General features: G+C 34.8%; 1 protein-coding gene across 1 annotated transcript in view; it reads left to right on the forward strand.

Moving 5' to 3' along the window:
* The window catches only part of Csgalnact (Chondroitin sulfate N-acetylgalactosaminyltransferase), a 199016-nt gene that overhangs the window by 42117 nt on the left and 144173 nt on the right, over nt 1-12726 (forward strand). The window contains exon 2 of the mRNA XM_066297031.1: nt 7080-7148. The gene's annotated coding sequence lies outside the window, so the exon portion shown is untranslated. The remainder of the gene's footprint in view (nt 1-7079; nt 7149-12726) is intronic.

Raw genomic sequence — 12726 nt, forward strand, 5'->3', positions numbered from 1 at the left:
ATTGGCCAGCACGCTCCCCAGACTTAACACCTCTCGATTTTTTTGTTTGGGGATATGTAAAAAATAAGGTTTACTGCAGATCCTACGATACAGTAGCAGAGTTGGAGAGGCTGCAGTTGTGCGAACTATTCAAGAAATACCTCCAGATATGGTAAAACGTGCTTGTATGTCCGTTGTTAAGCGCTGTAGAGTTTATGTTAATCATAGTGGAGAAATATTTGAACAGTTTTTATAGGGATTAGGATTTTTTTATTAGGATTAGTAATTCCTACTCATACTGAGTAAAGGTACCAATTCCTTCGCTGTGTTTTTTTGTTATTTTTGATAAAACCTATGGAATTGCAATTGCGTTAATACAAAAAAAACGTATTAAGTTTTTATTGTCCCATTAAACAGAATACGTCGTACATTACTGCTCTTTGATTAGCAACACTAAATGACTTGTTTCTAAGTCTACTAAGGTGAAAAATGTTTTTATTTATTTTTCTTACTTTGGTAGCTCCAAGGGCACCTTACTGATACATGGTTCAACAAATTTTTTTTATCGTCTATTCGATGGCACCAAAATCCAATATGGCGGCCATGAGAAATAACAAAGTTGAATTTAATTTTTCGAAATCTAGAACTCCTGGAAAAATTCTGAAAACGCCATTCATTTGGCAGTTGTCGATAATGAAGAACTGCCAAATTTGGTACAATTTACTCAAACAGTGTACTCATAATTTATGATTTTCGAAAATCGCAGTTTTCAGTTTTTTGCTCACATTTTGACAGCCCCTGTGCATATTTTTAAATTTGGAACATTTTCTGAATGGGCACAAAAATGCGCTTCTTTTTTCCAATTTGAGTCACCTTGTATCTCTTACCGCTTCCATAATCCCCATGGAACTCACTTTATTTGGGACACCCTGTATATAATGTATGTACAGCAATTGGCGCGAATCCAATTATGATTGGTATCCCACAAGTTCGAAGCAAAACTCGTAACTATACCCACCCTGAAAAAATCTGAAATTGTGACACACTTTATCTTTGCACAAATGTTCTTTACAAAAAACAACGTTTTGTTACAAATTCATCATATATGGGGATTTTCTAGAGCTCAGCAAAATTATGCAAATTAAAACTGAAATATGTACATGTATAATTGAAACGGATTTGAAAAGCAACTTTAGTAAAAATTGGTTTTTGGACAGCAATTTCATTTCCTGTCGATGAATACGGTTCGAATACTAATTCAAAGAGAATTGATAAACTTCAAAACGTACGCGTTATCATTAAAGAAAATCAACTATTAGCTTTAAAAGCACCGCTATTGATCTTGTTGAATGACTGCAAAGTGTTTTTTTTAAATCGTTTTTTGTAGCAAAAGTTAAATAACAGTTTAATAATGACCCGTATATGACCCAGTGTTTACTTAGTGATATAATCGGCTAAAATCTCTTCATCACGCGCTTGCAGTTTTATTTGTGGTTACCACGGAAATGAATGCGAAATGAAATGTGCCCTTTTGTCTTGTAATTCGAGACGTGTTGTTTTTAACGTATCGAATTAAATTTATGCCTAATTTAGGTAAGCTTGTTTTAATTTTATAAAATCTAATTAATCTCGTAGTTGAAAAAATCATATATACATCGTTAAACGAACAATTTTCATGTTTTGATCGAATTTGACGTTGCGGCCGTTTAATCATCTGGATGTATAATATACTATTAACATTTAATACTTTTACTAATGCACATATTTAATATATGTACATATTATTAAGCATGTTCTGTTTCAAACAATGCAAGGGCAAAAATTGATCTATTGCAGGTACGAGGAATTTACCCCTTTTAAAATAGTTAGGAATTTAAATGACTAATAACAGACATATTTATAGTAACAAAAAATATAAATAGCGAATTATTTTCGTTTACATTCATAAGAAATATTTAAATAAGCATCAAAAACGGTGAACCATGCTAATATTTAAAATTATTCAATTGTGAAATACTAGGTTTCCCACGTCAGACTATGCACTTTAAAATTTAAATAAAAACCTCCTAATCATAGTAAAACAGTTTTGTATTAGACTCATATATAGCTAATTCTATGCGATTTGTTATTAATTTAGACGATTTTAAAAAATCATGTTTTCTAAATGCCTTCCATCAATTTCAATTCAATTTTCTTTGATTTGAATTTTAAGATCAGAACGTATCACCCAGTGAAGTAAATTTCAATTTATCCGCGCAGTTTCATTTTAAACCCGTTTCTTAGCTCCAGAATTGTTGCTACACTACACTAAACAACCACTTTTGAGACTACGGAATTTTTTAGTAAACAGTTTGTGCAATTTTTCACGCTAATTGGCAACAAGCAGGGATAAATATTAAAAAAAAAATTGTTATGTAACTATTCGTATTGATAATTAATTTAAATCTTAACAAAATTCCTGAATTTTTCTTTCGTGGATCAAGGTCATGATGGAAATTTGGTACGCTGGGCAAGTGCAAAATTTTGAACTTTGAATTCAAAATTGCATTCAAGTTGATGAAGGAGATTTAAAAAACATAATTGAAAAAAATTAAATAGCTATCTGCCAATTAATAATAAATCCCATAGGATTACCTATACATTAGTTCATCAGTTTTTTTTTTTTTTGGAAAGTTTTATTTGCCTTTTGAAGAACACAGTTTAACATGGGAAACCCTGTATAAACATTTACTATTACGTGATTTTCAAAACTTTCAACTTTAAAACTAAATAAGACTCTCGATTAATCTCGATTCTAGGGACCTTTCGAGTATAAAAAATACTTTCAATCCGGCACACTAATGGAATTACATTGGAATGACGAGCAATCGTAAAAAAGCTCCGAATGGCTGGAAAAGACAGAAACTGGGTAAATAATAATGACGAACTGGAAAAACTGGAAGAAAACTTAAAGGAAATTTCGGTCTGTTGATCTGGAAAACTCCAGAACAGAAATACGAAGTTAAGGAAGCGTTTTTGAATCCCCTAATTAATTTCTTTCCGCCAAACCAAGCACAAAGGCTTATTTATATTATTGATTTCGCTTAATCAATTGGTTTTGTTATTGTTACATTTCTTATCGGTTTGGCGATAAGTGAAACTACTCCTCCAACTCTGCGAACTTCAACAAACTTTATCTAAATACAAACATAACAATTAATATTAATCTTTTTACGACAGCTTCTAATACTGCACAAACTGCTTGTGTATTGTTTTTTATACAGCATGTTCGACGACCAGAATAAAAAAATTTGTAGTTGATAAATGCAAGTCTTTTCTAACAAAAAAGTCACATGGGTGAAGGTCAGATTTTTAACGGTTTAAGAAATATTTAGTTTTTATTTCTTTATTCATTTTTAAGGCTATTCTTACATGCTTTCTCAAATGGGCTGAACTTCCTAATTTTAGGTAGCGAAAATTTAGATGGACCATGTGAAAAGTTACCAGGTGCAAACAAAGGCTTTTTCTTATAGCTCGTTGCTTTTAGTTGTTTTGGATACGCATGCGTTAGTAATATGTGATTACAGCTAAATCCTCAGCTGGAAAATGTTCTTTTATTAGTAACGTAGCGAGTTAAGTTAGTTCATAGTGATAAACAGGTGCCTACATAACTGAATGCAAATAATCAGAAAAGACGAATTTAACACCATGGTTTCATAAGGTGACTACCAAGCAACCCAAGATCCGGCCTGGAGACCCTGTCCGTGAAGATCCGACCGTATCCCGGCAGCCATGTTCCGATCGGCATTCCCCTGTTGGAGCTTGGTTTGCGGGAAGGTCACCTTATGGTAGTGTCCAATTCATCTTCCAGCTCGCTGTCGTACTGATGAGGCAACACTTTTCAACCGAAGGTTAAGCTCCAATCCTGATAAATTTAGAAAACTATCTCTCTTCAATGTATTTTATCAAATAAATAATATCCTATTAATCCTAACCAAATATTGATCTAGAACTTATGGAGCTAATTGTCACAGCGAGTGGTAAATGGGTTCTGGTTGAACCTTTAAGTTTATGGAAAAGATTTTAACTATCTCACTAGAGTGTTATACGTACCGTATCACGGTATGCGGAATGCCAAGTCTCCTTACGACCCTACTTGCGATATTTGTAGAATCTTCATGAAAAAATCTGATAGTTTTCCTTGAAAGTTTCATTCTTAATAAGATCTCGAACACTAACTCCTCGGAGCGGAAAACTCTGACAAATATTGTGTTGTTAGGAATGTGTTGTCTTGGGAAACGATGGTTATATCCTCTAACAGCTTCAAATGTATTGCCGTTAGCCGAGCCATAAATACAGTCCGTATCAATATATTCTTTGTTGGTAAACATGGTTAAACACTTTTTTCAAAGAACGCTATGTATTAACCTTCATTGAAATACAATTCAGTACAATATACAATTTAGATTTTTACTCGAAATGATCGATACTTTTAATTTAGTTTCTCGGCAACATCAACGCACCACTTATGTATTATGTTACGGCAAATTTTATATTATTTCACTTAATATATCTAAAATTTTACTATATGGGATTGGTTAAGACAAATACAAAACCTGAATACTTCTTAATCCAGTGAAAATCAGATCTTTATTTATATGAGTTTTGTCGATGAGCGTGAGCAACACCGTGCGGCTCTAAATCGAACCCACCTTCCTTTTCCCTCCACCCCTAATTTTTAAACACATATTTTTTAATTCTAAAACATCATTAATTAGGACAAAAAATGCTATCTTCTGAGGTTTGTTTTTTTTTATATTGATTATGTCACTGATAGCACAAAATGCCCGATTTTCAAAAGTCGCAACATGGGCCGAGTGATACCTGAAATTAAAGGTCTCTCTAAAGTTTACGTTTTTGGATTGACGTTAAAAAAACAGGTATAACAAAGGCTGCTAAAGAATAAGGAGGTGAAGAAACTTTAATTAATGAACTAAACACGAGAAAATTAAAATCGAAATCAGGAAAACTATTTATAGTTGCACGGAACATAGTGAAATTGTTAATATACGGGGCGTTTCCTAAGTGCTGTACATAACTTCGGGAGCGCATTCTACAGCTAAAATACGGGCAATTTTGTTATATAAACTATATCCCAAAAGTGCTTCGTTGCGGAAATACAGGGTGTGAAAATTTTATTATCTGAAATTTAATGTCTTACGCACAGGTAAATAAACGGTGTTGGTGACTAGTAAAATGTCGACAATTTCGCTACCAAACAGGTAAGTACATAACAAAAAAAATTCATATATTCGTACAAGTATTTCTTCTCTTAAAAATAATTTAAAAAATTAGCTACGATGTTTTTTATTTATTTACTCGAACACGATGCGTCCTACGAAAAAATGTCAAGAGACCTTTTTTCTTCCAAATTGCACACATAATTGCAAAAGGAACAAAATATTGGAAAAGAACAGTGGCGTACCTCATTTTCCCTTTAAAATATCCAGCAATTATCGTGCCCGCACGCTACTGGTTACGCAACAGCCACTGTTTTTAGCGTAAAGCACGCACCGTTGCGAACTCTCAAACCCTGCGAAATTTCATTAAAATGTCTCAAGTAGTTTCGGAAATAATTAAAAAATTGTAATTTTTTTAAGAAATTTTCACACCCAGTATTTCCGCAACGAAGCATTTTTGGGATATAGTTTATTTAACAAAATTACCTTTATTTTAGCTGTAGAACACGCTCCCGAAGTTATGTACCGTCCCTAGGAAACACCCTGTATAATTTCACCCCCCTTACCATGCTAGAATTGTATCAAATCACCAACTAAAAGTCATACGTTTATTTCATCATCTTTATTCAACTTATATACACCGTCATTGTCAAATTTGGCCCGTTAGTCTTGTCTGTATGAAACGTGGATATTATAGCTCTGTCTTTGTTACTTGAATATTATATTTTTTAATATTATATATATATTACGTTTCCTACACTTGCCCTAGACACGTACGTGCTACCTAATTCAATTCATTCACATAAATTCAAACTTCAAGCTATACATTCAATGGTGTATTGCGAATCGAAATTTGTTGATTAGTTTTTGAGAAAAAACAGCTATAATTATGGTAAAAAGTGCAATAAAAAATTGGTTAAATAGTATATAAACAATGAAAAAACTTGTTTGTTTTCGATTTTATACTCACAAACAGTCTTTGATTATTTTTGTCTATTTATTTATTTTTTAACCAGAGACTGTCAGCACAAAATCGAAAATAAATCAATATTTTATTGTCAAACAAGTTTTTTCACTGCTTACCTACTATTTAACTGCGTTTATGTTGCATTTTTACCAAATTTGTAATCGTTTTTCCGGAAAACTAATTGATGCATTTTAAATTGCAATAGACCGTTGAATGCTATTTTGAAAAATCTTTAATTTGTGGCGTCACTCGGCCTATGTTTCGATTTGAAAAAACCGGTCATTTTGCGCTATCTGTGACTCAAGCAACATTTAAAAAAATAAAAAAACGTCGAAGGTTAGTGTTTTTGTCCAACGTGATGCTGCTTTTGAATTAAACAAAAATTGTTGCGTTAAGAAGTTAACGGAGGGAAGGTCCAATTTAAAGTCCCACGGTTTAATCCTCTCCTAAAGTATCCAGTAATCTCCTTCTTACAATATCACATTCTGTACATCCGTCGACTAGGACTGTGATAATACACAAAACTTCCAGAACGATGTCGAATTGTTTGAAATACGTCAGTCATCCATGAGTTTCCAGGAATATTCTCATAAGCTTGTATCGGGGCGTCTACACAAATATATAGTTGCATATTTTGATCGTATACAACATATAAAATGCACGGAGCTATATGGGTATCTCTGTTCTTTGAAAACCTAGAGGATTGGTGCTTCCATTACAGGAGTGAGTTTTCGACACCCTCCGGGGCGGTTGCCACGTTGTGCAACTTTTCTCTGGATTTAGGAAAATACTTACCTGACACTAGGACTTTCGTGACATTGCGGCAACAGTACATGTGTTTAAAGTAGTTTATTGTTGCCATTGCCATTGTCGAGTTGGTGTCATCGAACTAAACGTGACGTTTACTTTTACAGATGGGAAGCAATGGAGACGTTCTGATGGAGCTCTAATCCTCCAACTCTGGATTCTAGAATATTGATAAGGTAACAATTTTTTTTGAACCTTTTTATTAAATCGCATCCAACACGAATTCATGTCCATGGCTGTTATATTAACAAGCAAGTAAGTCAAATGTAATATTTTGTTTACCATCATGTCCAATACTGTACTGTTTACAATATCCTGAAACTCTATTGCGACGATTTTAGGACGAAGACAAATATTTGTTGCAAACATATTACAATTTTTGTTTACTTGTTTGGAGATAATCCAATATCACTGTGTGCGAGTGTCCCTGTCATAAAATATGTGTTGGGTTCAAGATTTATAGAATATTTGTTAACACAGAAAATCATCTCTCCTTCCAAATTACCAAATGCGGTATATCGCTCCTGTTATTTTTTTGTTCGAACTCTCAACAATTAGCTATCCAGATCTATTACACCTTTAAAAGGAGCTTTTTGTTGTGTAATACAAACCTTAAAAGTTAATCAATTCTCAGTCACTATCCGAGTTTACCTTCAAGACTAAGAACTTTTAATGCTGTTTAACATGGTAATAATAAGCCATTTTAGAATTTGACTTTAATTGGAACGTTGCGAGTGGTTTAAAATGAAGTTAGTCTTTTAGTGTGCCGCCAGGGACGTGTACTATACAGATGAGTTTTAGTGAAATTTGTTTTTGGGTTTGGTAGACTAACACTTAATTCAATAACGAACTTTCAGGGATTTAGTGGTGTAACAGTCTCTCCCGTAACGGGCCTTAAAATGAGAATGTCGGGACAGGTTCCTTCGTTCCACCTTATCGTCGAAAAATATACAAAAACAAATAACATGAATAATGTAAAAACGTGTCGAATCTCGACTTCTTGCCTTATCCCAGTTCCTAGTAACGGAGCAGTTTTATATTCCGGGGAAAGCACCATAAATCGGAGGAAAACACAAGAAAAACGCTTTTAGAATCTAAATTGCTCTTTTTAAACCTAACTCGCTTTTAATAAACGAAATTTGCCAAGGAAACGATGATTTCCTTCGGGTCAGAAAGGTATAGACTGTGAAAAATTGACTCACGTGTTTGACTCAGAAACTGATTGGGAATTTTTATTTCGGCTTTTACGTCCATAAAGACCTCGTATGGCAGTCAATAATGGAGCAATTGAATTTTTGTTTTCTGTTAAACGAAACCCTAACTTTTGACTCTACAGGAGCTCAACGATGTCTGAAGCTCAAACGTGGAAGTCTCGATGATCTTCAAAGATGCGACATTTTTAATTTTTTTTTGGAGCCTTAAAGCCTGTTAGGGACTCTAAGTTATTGGTTTTTGTTTCTATTTATTTTTATTGTTGTTAATGTTAGGTTTATTGTGTATTGGCATTTATTCCCTTAAGTTACGCCTACGCACTGCGATACTTATTCGGAGAATACCGTCTGGGTGCCAGACCACATGGCCCATCAGGCCAAAGCTAAGGGTACGCTTTGGTTGGGGAATGTGCTACTAGTCAAAAGAAGCTTTCTCTATAGGGATTATTGATTTGATGGTCAATTTGTTGGACCCGCGATATTCCCAGAAAAGCGACTAGTATAGATATTCCCCAGATGGCCGCGAGTTATGGGATTCGGTGTAGCCATAGCTTATAATGGTTCTTGGTGGTGGTGCGCCCCTGGTTGGAATTCTTCGGGGTTAGTACTTAAGGGATAATCGGAGTAATTTTCGCTCTCTTTTCCGCTCTTCCTGTTGTCTTGTCGGGTGAAAGCTGCGTCGGTGTCGGGATGTGATCCGAATCATATCGTGTAACCCGCCCAATGAGCATTCTCCCTCTTCTTTACTTAGACCAAGATTCTTACATTCTTTTGAGATAAGTGCAAAGCTAATACAGTCCATTTTTACATAAAACAAAGTGTCTTTGCCGTGTTTCATTTATCGAAGGAACATCCTCAACAAAGCCCAAAAGTAATAAATAAAGCCCAAAAAATTCTAGAGTATGCCGTTTTACGCTAATTTGAAAAGTTCCGATGACTTTCGGACGTATTCGGAAAAACTATAATTTTGGAAAAAAGGTTTTTACTTTCTTCTCAGCCGATCTGGCGAGACAATTCAAAATGACGGACGTTTTATCATTGCGAATTTTTAACCATTATTCATATGAAGTCGGTTAAATTGGGGCAGCCATCGATTTTCGGTAACCACCATCGACATGATTTTATTTTAGAAACGCTATCATTTTTTACATTTTTGAATTTTGTTTGTTTTTTGATTATGCTGATGCGTCATATGGTGAGGTTCATTCTTGCAATTTGGTAGAAATATCAAAAATTTTGTTTTTCCAAATACTGTTTTAAAAATAACAACAAAATAGGAAACGAGCAAAAAAATTATTAGAGGTGTTCGAAGGGTTCACCTTCTGCATTCAAGGCATAGCTGCCTGTGTCTTCTTAAATTCTGCTTTAAGCTTGAAACGCCCCCTCTTTTCATTTTGGTCCTTAAAGTTGGGATGATCTTCTTTCACGGCTCATTAATATCGGTGGGTACAGATTTATAAATGAGGTCTTTCATTTTCCTTCTAATTAATAATCCAATGAGGAAAGATCTGGTGAACGTGCCGGCCACTTTTGTATCTCCGTTGTTTGATATGATCCCATCTGCAAAAATTTAAAATAAATATTCAGCGATTCTCTTAGCGTTATGTGGCGCGGCATCATCTCGTTGAAACTAGGGATTATTCCAAAGCAAGACTCACACGTCTAAAAACACGTACCTCGAGGATAGCGGGACTGGTAAGTAACATGTTTTTTCCAAACAATAATAATTGCAGATCATGAAGTCCTCATGGAAATTTAATGAATATTACATCATGATTCAAGTGCAAACCTCATGCATTGTAAATGACATGTCGACATTTCAATTTTAATACGATCACAAAAGGCTTATTCTCTGAGTTTATTTATGATTTTTAGTTCGCAGTATGGAATGCCTTCAACTTGTCGGAAACGGGCTTCGAAAAATATTATTTTTCAAAGATAATGGCGGGCGTGAGGTGTTCTTTTTACGGCACAGCTTGACGTCCCGATGAATTTTTCGATTTTCGTGCCAAAAGGCACTGGCGTATGAGGTAAATGGATAAATAATGCACTTTCTAGACGGAAATAGAACTGTATTGTACGTCAAGTGGTTCGAACATTATTTGGTGATGTATAGAATAGCCGGGCTTTATTGAAATTGGTTTTTAAAGTTCAAAGTAAATTCGACATTCTGCCGGCAGCAAGTTAATTTTTTTTATTAAAACAAAGCTTTGCGTGTTGATGGCGCTGATAATATTATCTATCAACGATAAAACCGTATAATAGCCTCGTTAAGCCCTGATAAATTGTTTTCGAAAAAATTGTCCTGTAAAAGTTAAATAAACCATAATTAAACTATTTAGATCCCTTGTTCGGAATATATTATTATACTGTAAGGTAATTTATGTCGGCTACTAAATTCCAGCTCTATTACGGAAACAGTTAAAACATGACATTCCGGCCATAAATTTTGGTTTCTGGACCACGCATTTTGTGCGTTCGTTCGAGTTAGCATTCGTTTCAATGCTTGCAAAATTTCTGAGTTATGTAGCTCAAATTCGCTTTCGAAATCTCCACATTTGCAACTCTTTCAGGTACTCGCAGAACTCTTTAATGTATGACCCACATTTTATTAGAGATTGGCAAAGGGACCTTTTTATATGGAAAAATTGGATGTTAACTGAAAAATTACAAGCAATCAATTGATTTAATAAATGTCGGTTGGAGATAGTAAATTGCAATTTCAGGGCAGCACTTTGGCGAATATGGGAATTTGAGGCTGCTCTATCGAATAAGAGAGAACTCCTAATAAATCGCAACGGGACCGTATATATGGCTTGAAAAATGCATTTTAGTCATCCGTTTAAATGATAAATGTCCTAGTAGATTCGAGAAAATAACGCTTAGAACGACAGTTATTAGTTTGCCAGTCGCCGGTTTTGGGTTGCGTCTAATTTATTCGCTTCATTATTTTTATTCAGTTTGTTGCATTAGGATGTTGATTATTGACTGCTGACAATTTACACGATTCAGGCATATTTCAATAATTTATAGCCGTATGATGAAAGTTTGACGTGACAGCTAAGGTGAGCTTTACAATCAGTTTTTCATATCGCCTAACCGACAAACGAGAGAACTTTCATTTCTAATTTGCGCAAATTGCCAAGTCCACGTAACACAAGCAACTCATCCATACAGGGTGTCCTAGGGAAAACTATCCACCGAGAATATCCCTTCTGTCGTTTACTAGACAAAACCGGGAAACACATCAACTTCGATAGGGAGGGGGCATTATTTTGTGGAAAAGTTGTTTTGGACACGTCATCTCTTTTTCCCTGCTAACCACCCCATTGAAATTTTCAAATTGGAAAAGGTGTCGTGTTATACCTCGTTTGAAAGGTAATTTTATTCGCGACATGACCAAGCTTTTATGTTTTTTTTTGTACATCAGTCTCGCACCAATTGAACAAGAACTAAATAACTTGATTTTAACCATTTTTACCGATATTTTATGTATTTTATTTGAAAGAAACTTAGAAAATGACCTTCAGTGACTTTCATGCGCAAGTGCAGCTGATTTGCAAAATGTCGTCGCGCATGATGTAACATTTGTGACGTCATTCACTTCTACTCTGCGAAGATTCGGGCTCGTACCTTCTAAAGGGAATCAAATTGCATGTCTTTGATTTTGATCTTCAAATGTCCCCATAAGAAAAAATCTAGGGGACTAAAGTTGGGAGATCTCGCTGGCCACTCCACTGGACCTCTTCTGCCAATCCATGTTCCAGGACATCATCAGGGGACCTTGTACAAGTATTTCAGTTGTAGTGGGAGATAAGGCGTCTCGTGGGAGTTCTAGATAATATTCTTCGTTTAAGTTTCCTGCAATGAAAACTGGTCCAACAATGTGATCACCCAAAACTCTTGCTAAACGTAAGGTTGTTGAATGTAGCTCTCTCAGAACAAAAGAGAATTGAAGTAACTCCAATAACGACAGTTATATCGGTTACCTTCATCATTTAAATAGAACGAACATCCATCAGAGAATGTTGTATTATACAACAAATGTCAGTTTAATTGTAACATAGAACTAAAGGACTCACAGAATTCTAATCGACGGTCGAAATCATTCTCATTTATTTCTTGTGCTAGTTTTATGATATACAGGTGGAATGTTGCTTCTTTTGAAATTCTGTGAACAGTACCTGTTGGAACGCCGAATTCCTTAACAATACATTTCGTGCAAACGTTCTGTCGTTCATTTGAACATGTCCCAGAACAATAATTTGAACTTCATCATATCTCATTGGACGGTTAATTTTGTGTTTTTATTTTGGACGAAACTAGTCTCGTTCAATTTTATAAGCGACTCGGATACATAAGGGCGACATACCATTTCATCAGGATTTCTGATTTAAATTCAAGGCACGTACTGCTGTTCTTGCAGAATTATTGTTTCTGTAATACAGACTCACAATTTCGATTCTCCCTCGTAACGTGTAGACCATTTTAATCGAATTAAAAATTGAACGAACTGCAAAGTGATGTCTTGGCACGAAATACT

Source organism: Euwallacea fornicatus, chromosome 27 (genome assembly GCF_040115645.1).
Source record: "Euwallacea fornicatus isolate EFF26 chromosome 27, ASM4011564v1, whole genome shotgun sequence".
Classification (NCBI taxonomy): Eukaryota; Metazoa; Arthropoda; class Insecta; order Coleoptera; family Curculionidae; genus Euwallacea; species Euwallacea fornicatus.